General features: G+C 43.0%; 1 protein-coding gene across 2 annotated transcripts in view; it reads right to left on the bottom strand.

Moving 5' to 3' along the window:
- Positions 1-12,190, bottom strand: part of LOC136830834 (DNA-binding protein SMUBP-2-like) — a 713,243-nt gene that overhangs the window by 55,424 nt on the left and 645,629 nt on the right. The gene's annotated exons all lie outside the window — the stretch shown is intronic.

The following is a 12,190-nucleotide window of genomic DNA, read 5'->3' as shown; positions in this document are numbered from 1 at the left end:
CCCAGTGGTTGGGTATTCCGTTTAAGAAAGCGGATGCAAAAAATCAGTTGTTGGTAGCCGTCAAAAGTAAAATTGCTCAAGGTCTGGCTGAGGCTGAACATTTGATTAGGGAAAATGAGATTGCAGGTGGTAGTGACTCAGTGCAGGCTTAACTTCTCCCTGAATTGTACTCAGCTGGCGCCTTTGAAATATTATCTTGGCATCCGTCAATTAATTTTGGATTTTACGTCTCCTTCCTTCGTGGGTGCTCTCTTGTCACCTGCGACATGAGTCTCTTATGTTCTACGTGGCTCGCAGGTACCTCTGTTTCCTGCGACGTCTTACCTGTTGTTGCCCTCGTGAGAAGGATTTTCCCAGGGTATTGATGGCATCGCTGTTCTCTGCCATCAACAGAAGTTGAATCATGACTTGGTCTCTTCTGCCAGGATGCCTTTAAAGCTGCTTTTGGGAGCAAGTTTGCTCGTAAGGAGGCCTGTAGGGTGGCCATACCCAGGTAGGAGTGATAATCTCTGTTTTGTCGGGCAGGACCGCCTTAGACACTTACATTTGACCTGGTGTGTGTAACCTCTCTTGGCAGCAGAGGTAGCAGTTAGATTACAGCCTTCAATATTCCTTCGTTCTGTTTCTCCTAATGTGAGATTATTGTTAAAATAATATTATATGTCATCATTTAATTATATTGTCGCGTAAAGGTTCGTTCACTGAAGTTTAGTCTTGTGGTGATGGGTGGGAGATTAAGTGTTTACTTGCTATTTATTCTCTTCCTTCCTTCACCTACTTTTAGCTTTAGGTTATTCTGTTCCGGTCTGGCCAGCTAAAGTGTTGGATCCAACCAATTATTTGTTAATTTTCTTTACTGTGTTAGGGCTTAGTTTTATTAGCTGTAGGTAATCCAACGGGATTTGTTGGCAACCTTGCCAGGTTGTAAAAAAAAAGGAAAAATTTTTTTTGTAAGATTTTTGCCTCCTTTATTTGTTTTTTTTTTTTTTCTTGCTGGCAAGTTCATGTCTGTTGGATAGTGTCAGACTTCATCAGTCTGGTCCAGGGCAAGGGCAAGTCTCGGCAGCAGCAAATTTTGGCAGCAGAACAGCGGAGAGCATTTGTGGACGTGATGGTTGTCATCTCGACTCTGTCATGGGCGTCCAGTGTTGGAGAATTGTTCCTGAGGACTAGACGGTTGTTGTGTCAGCTCCGTCATAGTTGTCCTGCAGTGTTTGTTTTACTGATTATGCTCTTTGATTTTCTATTGCTTTGCTGATGTATTTATTATGCTGCCTATTTTTTTTGTATGTTGCTGCTTCTGATTTGTTTATGGATTTATATAAAATTTAATTACGTAAATTTTACCTTGCTGTCTCTGTTATTTGTTTATTTTCTTTACTGTGTTAGGGCTTACTTTTATTAGCTGTAGGTACCTAATCCTTCGGGATAAGTAAAGGACTGATATTTGTCCTTTTTGGTTGTTACCAAGGTTTTGGAAGTATCGCACAAGGTTGATTTAAATTTTATATTTATTACGTTTTAAATATTGTTAAGTTTTCTTGGGTGTTTGTTTCTGCTGACCTTGACCACTGAGTTACATTTATTATTGATAACAATTCAATTTTCATTTAAAACTTTCATGACAACCCCAAGCGTTGTAACAATCTGGCGACCGTGACAGGATTGTTCTCAGGTGTACTCAGTGTTTTGGTCTGTGAAACAGCACTTGGTTAATTTAACAATATTTTATTTTAGTTAGTACCTTTCTCCCCTGCTAGTTTCAGTACAATGGAGGATTTTGTGTTTGACCCAGCAGAATTCTTAGGGTCGGCTGACTGTATAAGACATTTGCCAATTTTGAGTAAAGATTATTTAGTAAGTTGTGCCCAGTGGTTGGGTATTCCATCGAGGGCAGCGGATACACAAAATCAGTTGCTGGTAGCTGTCAAAAGTAAAATTGCTGAAGGTCTGGCTGAGGCTGAACATTTTTTATTAGGAAAGTGAGATTGTAGGTGGTAGTGACTCAGTGCAGGCTTAACTTCTCCCTGAACTGTACTCAGCTGGCGCCTTTGAAATATTATCTTGGCATCCGTTAATTAATTTTGGATTTTACGTCTCCTTCCTTCGTGGGTGCTCTCTTGTCACCTGCGACGTGAGTTTCTTACGTTCTACGTGGCTCGCAGGTATCTCTGTTACCTGCGACGTCTTACCTGTTGTTGCCCTGGTGAGAAAGATTTTCCCAGGGTACTGATGGCGTCGCTATTCTCCGCCATCAACAGGAGTTGAATCGTGACTTGGTCTCTTCTGCCAGGATGCCTTTAAAGCTGCTCTTGGGAGCAAGTTTGCTCGTGAGGAGGCCTGTAGGGTGGCCATACCCAGGTAGGAGTGATAATCTCTGTTTGGTTGGGCAGAACCGCCTTAGACACTTACATTTGACCTGGTGTGTGTGACCTCTCTTGGCAGCAGAGGTAGCAGTTAGATTACGGCCTTCAATATTCCTACGTTCTGTTTCTCCTAATGTGAGATTATTGTTAAAATATTATATGTCATCATTTAATTATATTGTCGTGTAAAGGTTTGTTCATTGGAGTTTAGTTTTGTGGTGAAAGGTAGGAGATTGTTTTCTTGCTATTTATTCTCTGCCTTCCTTCACTTACTTTTAGCTTTAGGTTGTTGTGTTCCGGTCTGGCCAGCAAAAGGGTTGGATCCAACTGATTATTTGTTAATTTTCTTTACTGTGTTAGGGCTTAGTTTTATTAGCTGTAGGTAATCCTATGGGATTTGTTGGTGACCCTGCCAGGTTGTAAGAAAAAAAAAAATTCTTTTTTGTAAGATTTTTTTTTCTGTTAGGTAGGGAGGTGTGAGAACAATCGTTGGCTGATTGTTCCCTTGTTGCCTCCTTTATTTGTGCTTTTTTTCTTGCTGGCGAGTTCACGTCTGTTGGATGGTGTCAGACTTCGTCAGTCTGGTCCAGGGCAGCGGCAAGTCTCGGCAGCAGAGCAGCGGAGAGCATTTTTGGACGTGATGGTCGTCGTCTCGACTGTCATGGGTGTCCAGTGTTGGAGAATTGTTCCTGAGGACTAGACGGTTGTCGTGTCGGCTCCGTCATAGTTGCCCTGCAGTATTTGTTTTATTGATTATGCTCTTTGATTTTCTATTGGTTTGCTGATGTATTTATTATGCTGCCTATTTTTTTTTTTTTTTTGTATGTTGCTGCTTCTGACTTGTTTATGGATTTATGTAAAATTTAATTATGTAAATTTTACCTTGCTGCCTCTGTTATTTGTTTATTTTCGATCATTTACAGTTTTTTTTCTCTCCTGGACCTGACTCACTTGTAAATTCTGTAAATAATAAATTAATATTAAGGTCACTTTTTGGTTTGTTCTGCTCCTTCCTCCTTTGTTTGTCACCTTTCATCAGTCATTACAGCCCAACTGATTGTTTGTGCATCAAACCTGTTGGTCTCAGAAATTCGAGATAATACCAGGTATGATACATATGGCCCCCTATTTATAACAATGATAAAATTAATGCAACCTGTTTTAGGTAATTTTTCCTTCCTTTACTAGAATACTGTTCTCTAGATGTCTGCTTCTGCCAGAGATTTATCTCTTTTCGAAACAGTGGTTCATGGTGGTAGGTTTCTGTTTCTTAACACTAGCAGTTATAAAGTACTTACACAGGATTTAGTTTGCAAACACTGCCAATTTAAATTTTACTGACAAGGTAGTTAACTATTGACATATGGGGGGGAGCACCACCAGCCACCTGTCAGTCCGCATTCAACTTTGCTTCAGTCATGGATATGTGTCTACCCTGACTCTCTGCCCAATTTTCGCCAATTACTGTGTCCTTTTCTCAATAAAATTTTGTTGAGTATTTTCTTTGTTGGTTTGTGTTTCTTTTGGTGTACAGTATCATGAGTTTGCAAACCAATGAATTAGATAAGTCATTCACCTCCCAACTGAAAAAGGTACTGCCCAGAGAAAGACAAACCTCCAGTAAGTTCCTCTTTTTAGTGGAGTAGACCCTCATACTTTCTGCACATGGTGCAGGAAACATTAATGTAATCAAGAAAGCCCACGTTCAGAGTGCCAAGAATGGACCTCTGAACAATGGGTGAAGTTCACAAGGAAACGGGGGAAAAAGGAAAAGACCCTCTGGTGTCATCAAACTGTAATACTCTCCCGGTGATAACAAAGGTCGTCTTTCGATCTTTTCTTCCTCTGGCAAAACTTCCTTCCACTGTTACCATTCCTAAGGGGGTGATTTTGCCTTTTCCAACTCATTCCAAATGTTCCATAGAACTGAAGGGGGGGGAGAGGACGCTCACTTGGGCATCACACTCAAGGCCTCTTTCCTCTGCGAGGAAGGGTTTTTCTCCAAAGGACACTTTCTCAGGGCAAAGGGAAGGCCCTCCCCTTAGCCTTACTCTTTCAGGTACAGCAAAGAATGAGAAACTTATGAAGTTATGGCCACCTCTCGGCCTCTCAGGGGAGCCTAATGCTGAGAAATGGTTAGGTAACCTCACTTCTGGTAGCATGACTCATGCCTGCTTTGACTGTGACCATGTGGACTTCAGTGTTCACAGTATCAACAGGCTTTTCGACTGTTACCATTCCTAAGGGGGTGATTTTGCCTTCTCCAACTACTTCCAAATGTTCCATAGAACTGAAAGGGAGAGAGGATGCTCACTTGGGCATCACACTCAAGGCCTCTTTCCTCTGTGAGGAAGGGTTTTTCTCCAAAGGATGCTCTTTCTCAGGGCAAAGGGAAGGCCCTCCCCTTAGCCTTATTCTTTCAGGTACAGCGAAGAATGAGAGACTTATGAAGTTATGGCCACCTCTCGGCCTCTCAGGGGAGCCCAATGTTGAGAAGTTGTTAGGTAACCTCACTTCTGGTAGCATAACCCATTCCTGCTTTGACTGTGACCATGTGGACTTCAATGTTCACAGTATCAACAGGCTTTTGGACTTCTACACATACAGTTACAGCAGTTCCCGTTAACGGTGGGGGTTCCGTTCCCGGCTGAGCGCCATGTAAGCACCAATAAACAGCTTAACAGCGCCATTAACCAGTTATTGGTGCCAATAAACCGCTTACTGATGCCGATAAACTGCTTACTGATGCCAATAAACTGCTTATCAGTACCGAAAATTGCTTACAGCACCGAAAATCTTGTTAACAACATTGTTAGCCAAATGCCACAAAACCAGAATGCCGCTAACTGATGCCACCAGTAAGTGGGGACTGCCTGTACTCATGTTCCTATGGTCATGTGTCCAGAGGAGCTGTCACAGTTTGCTCTGGAGAATGTTCTTGACACTTATTCCCTGCATGGACCTCAGCAGTCCTCGGGAAGAAGTCCAAGTAGAAGAGAAAGAAGTCTCCTCTCAGGGAGTCTCATAAGGCTTCCAGCAGCCAATCCTCTCCACAGCAGAGGAGTGAAGGGACGCTCTTAGTGGTACCATGTGTGCTGCTGCAACTGTTGCCAAGCACAAGGGTGCAATTGCTACTCTGGGTTCCCTGGATCCCCAGTGTACTAGCTCAGTAGCAGACTACCCAGGCTGGCCAGGTTCCCCAGTCTCCTGACCCAGGCCCATCTGCAAACCTGGCCCAGTGAGAGCAGGTAAAAAGAGAATTAATAGTTTCTACAACGGAAACAATTCCAAAGCCATAAAGCACGGGTTCCAACACTGCTGCCTTGTATACCATGATTGTCGTAATAGCAGGTACTTTACCTCAATTATTATTATCATTATTTAGAACATGAGCCCTGTTCATATGGAGCAAGCCCACAGGGGCCATTGACTTGGTGTTCATTGAAAGAAGTAACAGAAGGTACTAGAAAATACAGAAAGTTATCTGTTACTGTACAGTATAAGAAAATAAAAAATAAAGTAGCACATTAATGAATAAATACATAAAAATGAAAGTAAATTATTAAAACTCAAGGAGAACTGTTTTAGGGTAGTAATAGGTTGCATTTATGCTTGAGCTCAAGCATAAATGCAACCTATTGAAATTGCAATTGCACAACATCCTCAGGGAGACTGTTCCACAGCCCAACCATGAGAGGAATAAATGACCTCTGGAACTGAGTTCGACAGCAAGGCATATTTAGTACTGCATATTGGTGCTTGCTCTGGGCAGGTAAAGAGGATCAGGGACCAATTGTGAATGTGAAAGATCTCTGTTAAAATACAACTTTTAAAAAACTGACAAACAAGATACTGTACCATCTGTCGATGGCCCAAGTTAAAACTGCTAATGTTACGAAACAAATCTGCCACCATGAACCACTCTGGCAGGAGCAGACATCCACACCAAAAACAGTATTCTAGTAAAGGAAGGACAAATGACCTAAAACAGATTTCATTGATTTTATCAGTGTTAAATATATGAGGCCTTACCTACAATACCTAACTTCTGTACGACAATTGCTGACACTTTCATTAGGCATTCCCCAAAAGTAAGATATAAGTCAAAAGTTATACCGGGAATATTTAAAGCTCAGACTCATTCAGCAGAGTCCCATGTCAAGAATGAGACTAAGGGCAGCTTTAGTTCTCATAAGTAGAGACCTTACTGCAACCACAAGTGTTGCATCATCAGCATCCTGAACGATCTTGTTTTCCAGTCAAACAAGTATATGATATAATACACAATAAAATTTAAAATTGTTTCAACAGATTTCAATTAGCCTCTCAACGTGGAGGTAGTCTAACAACATTTTCAATCTGGACCGATATACTGGCTAGATGAAGTCAGTTTTTGCACTAGGTACCTACAATGTTAGGTAAATAATGTTCACAGTAGACTAGATTTTAAAAATCCACACATGACGGTCACAGCTCAGAAAGGAGGGTACGTAGACGACTTTCCTCCTTCAGTCTGGGAAGTGGAATCTATTCTCTCACCTGCTGTTCAAGCAACAGGAACCAATGACTGTTCAGCCAATTCTGCAATTCAGTGCATGAAGACATCAGAGCTTTCTTGACCTCATCGATGCAAGTTACAGATCACATTGTAGCCAGTCGCCCAAAAGGGGACCTTTCTTTCCTACGGCACAAATGGTGAATGCGATGACCTATAGGAGTGATAAATTGCTGGGGCTTCAAGTGTCAATGGGGGACTCTAAGATCCTAATAATTAATGCTTATATGCCCTGGGAAAAGAACAATAATTCTGATCAATACTGCATGATCCTAGGCGAGTTACACAGCATTATTCACGTTTCTATTGCTGATCATATCTGTATAATAGGGGACACTAATTCTCACCTCACAAAACAATTTTATAACAAACTTACTCTTTTCTGTCAAAATCATGCTCTCCAAATTAGCGATGTAATGCTTCTCCTCCTCCTCCCATACCTATGTACAAAATAGTATGGACACAATTACAACCTCCTGGCTGGACCACTGCATCACGTCCCCATAACTTCATGATCCTATTGTGACTTGAAACATTTGCTACAATCTCACAACGGGCTATGATCACATTCCCTTACAGGTGTCATTCAGTGCCCCATCCCTCCCTACCATGAACCCACTAACTGATAGCCCACCTGCTGTTAAGTGGGATTTCAAAAACCAACAGAAAACCAGATCCTTTAGGGAAACCACAGAAACCAGGCTGTGGTCAGTAGTTCAACCAGCAGATGCCTTTCTGTGCACTAACTCAAAATGTAGAAATGACCATCACAGGAGAGATCTGAAAGAATTCTATTTGAATATAATTTCCGCTTTGCTTGCCATACCTTTACGTCTTGTCAAGGCAACTCTCGTAGCATACCTGGTTGGAACGACTTGGCTAAAGATCTATATACTGTACATATTCACGAGAAATGTTTTTACTGTGGAGGCAAAATTGTAGCCCGAGGAAAGACACTTTGCACTGCTAATGAGGCAGGCGAGAATGCAGTTCAAACTTGCCCTTAAGCACTGCAGACTGAATGAAAAAACAACTAAGATCTGATGTAATGTCTAGAAAATTAGACTCTGGCGATTACCCTCATATTTGGAAAGACATTCAATCCCTAAATCCCAAAACTAAAAAAGCTATCACAGAGAGTAGGAGATGATGTCAGTGACAAGACTATTTATTGCAAGAATGTGGGGTGATCACTTCAGCACTGTCCTGAATTGCATAAATGATCAAGACTCCCGAAGGGATGTAGATAACCTCCTTACTGATAACATTCAGTTTCATTCGGCTGATCATACAATGCCAGGTAATATCAGCAATGCCATAAACAACCTACCAAATAATAAATCGCCCGGCTGCAATGGTCTATCTGCTGAAGCTTTCAAATTCTACCTTCCGATAATTTACATTTTGCTAGCTGCTCTATTTAATGCATGCATATTTCACTTAATACCATTAATAAAAAACAAGCTAAAGGATGCAGCTGGCCCTGGAAATTGTCACCCGATTGCAATTACTACAACTGCGTTGAAGATACTTGAGTCAGTTCTTCTAGTGAGACTTCTCCCCTTTCTAAACACTATTGACAACCAGTTCGGCTTTAAAGCAAACCACTCAATCGACACCTGCATCTACATCCTGAAAGAACTGCTGGACTATTACCTATCATCAGCCTCTCCTGTTTTCCTATGTTTTGTAGATGTGCGAAAAGCATTTGACAGAGTAAACTACCTGAAGCTCTTCCTGAAGCTGCACAAACGAGGGACACCTCTATATCTAATTAGTATTTTATGTTGTTGGTTCTCCACACAGCAATTCTGTGTCAAATGGGGTGCAAGGGGGCATTCTCTCTCCATGCCTTCTTAACATGTACGCAGATGCCCTGAATGTCAAACTGAACTCACTCCCAATCGGATGCACTATCAACGAAACAACAATAAAGAACCTTTGTTATGCCAACGATACGGTTCTGATTTCCCCATCAGTGAAAGGTCTCCAGCGACTCATCAACACTTGCCACCAATATGCAGAGGAATTCGATATCCTATACTGAACAATGAAACCATGACCCAGTGTATGTCGCTGCTCCTGAGATCGCTTAAGCATATTGCGGAACCACAAATTTTCCTCAGAAATCATCGTCTGGAATTCGTGCATGAATTTCCCGTATTTGGGCCACATTATCACAGATGACCTAAAAGATACAGCAAGCATAGAACAGAGGTGTCGTAAACTATGTGCAACTGGCAACATGATTACAAGGTTTGCCTTCTGTCACCAAGACACAAAACTGCCGCTCTTCCACTCGTACTGCTACAGTATATATGGGTGTTCCCTTTGGACAAACTATGCCCGAGAGACCATGAGATATATCATTTCTGAGCTCGTCCCTGTGTCAGCTGGTGAAATATCCATCCAGCACATATTTCTAGGTAAATTCTTTGCTAAATATACCAGAGAAAAAGCTATCAGGAATGCTGGGGTTACTACCCCAGATCGATCATCTATAATAAAATAGACGTTGGTATAGGTAAGGGTGAGTGATTGCTGTCACTGCCACAGGACCGCACTCTGAAGACATCCCAATGACAAAACCCCGGAATGCGGGGAGCCGATCCAGCGCCCATACTCACCCGCCCGCCAACCGACGACCTCAGCACCATCTGAACTCATTCCATACTAGCACGTGATTGTTTCGCAAAGCATGTTTTTGTGCTGCCCCTTTTTTTGCAAATTTTGCATTGAATTCATCACGTCATCGAGTAATTTCACCATGTCTAAGTTAAGTACCATCTTCTTGTGGGGTTTTTACTACTTGTGAGGCTCTTATAGGCCCGTAAATTAATATTTACAGGGTCATATATCGGACGCTCCCCGGCGTTCGCCGCCTCAGCCATGATGACCTTGAAGTACACTCTTGCAGCTGGTTTCTGCAAGGGTTTCTTTCGGTCGCTTACATTTTCATTCAGGTTTTATAATTCCCCTTCAAGAAGTTCCCTTTGGAGACGTTTATCTATGTCAGGTGGGTCCTGGTACCTTGATTAGCGTTATTCCTTACGGAGGCCTCCTCCTCTTAATTTGGTTCTTATAGTTAATTCATAGCGTATACCAGGCTCTCATTCGAGTAGATTCCCTCTCCAGGGTGGTGCTTTCTTTTGTCAGCTTCTGACCTATGGTGAATTGGATGTCATGAATAATTTAGCTTTTTATGATCCAAGCTCGGCATCAGGTGCAGTCTAATGGCTGACTACTTCCTGTTCGCCTTGCTCAGTTAGGCTATACGCTTAGCACAAGTTCTTATAATTTTGTATATTTATTCATATTACGGGTACTTATATGTATACTGGTTAATTTTAACGATATTTTATTAGAAATTGGGGATCCTAGCCTAACCCTCTCATTCCAATCGGTGGGTTAGGCCATTCAGGTTAGGTTTCGCATTGTCTTAGCTCCCATCTCTCCCGACTATGTCGCTTGAGCGGGGGAGGGAGGGGTAGGCTGGTTGAGGGAGTTCCTGTTTGTTGTTCCATCCGCCTTACCACTTGTTTTGGGTTTGCTGGAGTATCTGAAACCCCTGTCCCCCCCTTCCTCTGGTGAGGGAGAGAAGACAAACAATATGGGGAATCTTCTTCAAGCATTGCCCTTCTACCCTATGGGTCGGTTGCTGGTTGGACTGCGTTACAGGAATTTCTCTCCCTTTCAACCCTCTCCTTCTTCCTTCTCTCCTCCCCAATTGTCTGGGCTGCGCCTTCATGAGGAGGGTGAGAGTTTGGTGATTACTTTAGATTAATGCTGTTACCCTATCCTTCCCTAGTACTTAGGTGAGTGTCATGAGTCTCCCTACGAATAGGTAGTCGATACGTTTGTTTCGGCGCCCCGCAGGGAGTTACAGTCAGTGTGTGGGGGTATCCCCCGTCCTGTTAAAAACAAAACTCGGTCCCACTTTCCAAGTACTGTACAAACCTCCCCCCCCCCTCCCCTGTCTTGCCAGCGGTATGTCATCTCCTCACGTGCGAGACGTCGGTCTCTCCGATTGTCACCCGGAGGGGGACTGGTCGGGTTCCCAGTCGAGAGTCACCCACCCTCCTGGGCCCCGTCCTAATGTCATCCGCTCGGCTAGTGTTTCGTTGGTTCGCTCTCCAGTGGATCGAGCTGAACTCCGATCACTTTCAGGGTTCAAACACTTGCTCGCTAATTCCGCTCCGCCGTCCCCGGCCCTCCCGTTGCCTCCGGTGCTTTTGGTCTTCCGTGGGTTGGCTTTAGTCACACCTAGCTCTCTAGCTGCATAATGACTCATGGTAATGATTTACCCCGCCTTCCCGCTGTAACCAAGTGTGTCGGAGGGTCTGGATGGGAGGGGTCTGACGACCTACAGTGTGTTGTTATCTATATTGTTAACCGAACACGCATGATCCTAGATTAAGATCCTAGTGTGTTGTTATATCATATTGTTTTAACCAGTTACGGTATAAACTAAGTTATAATTTAGTTTTACCAGACCACAGCTGATCCTAGATTAAGATCCTAAGAACCAATTGGTTGGTCTTATTGTGGAATCCGAACCACATAATAGGAGAAATGAATTTCAATTACCAGAAATAAATTTAGTATATCATCATGTTTTGCTCTAGTTTTTACCCCACCGAATGCAGTCGTGGACAAAGGGCTGGTATAAACTAAGGCCTGCTGCCGGGCTCCGGCAGTATTTATTCTTAAGTAAATTTACTACTAAGAGTTGCATGATCCTAGATTAAGGTCCTGCTCCGCCAAACTATCTCCGGCGCTCCTTGATCTAGTGCGGTCATGTTTTGCTCTAATTTATCGTCCCGCCGGAATGCTCCGGCAGGTCCATACACGACTCCATCTAATGGAGCTCGCTCTGGGGGTAGTAACTCCAGCATTTCATTTAGCTTTCTCTGGTATCTAGCAACGGAATTACCTAGAAATAAGTGCTGAATGGACTTTTTCACCGGGTGACACGGTCCCCTCTCCAGAAATAGATTTTTCCTTTGTCAAAATCCCTTTTAACATACTCCAATACCTACTATAGTTTGAAGTCCCTTAAATTAGTAGGTTCATATACTGTTATACTTACAGACTGTTCGTTGTGAGGAGCCCGGGTGCTCTGCGGTACTGCACCAGCCCTATGGGCATGTCATCTGTCGATCCCATGCGGGCTGTGCAGTCCGGCTGGATGACCTAATTGTGTGGCACCCGGACGGTTGTGAGGTCTGCTTCGCTCTTTACGAGCGTGTCCAGGACGAGTCGGTAAGCT

The sequence above is a fragment of the Macrobrachium rosenbergii genome, chromosome 47, assembly GCF_040412425.1.
Source record: "Macrobrachium rosenbergii isolate ZJJX-2024 chromosome 47, ASM4041242v1, whole genome shotgun sequence".
Classification (NCBI taxonomy): Eukaryota; Metazoa; Arthropoda; class Malacostraca; order Decapoda; family Palaemonidae; genus Macrobrachium; species Macrobrachium rosenbergii.
This window is presented reverse-complemented; position numbering and strand designations above follow the sequence as displayed.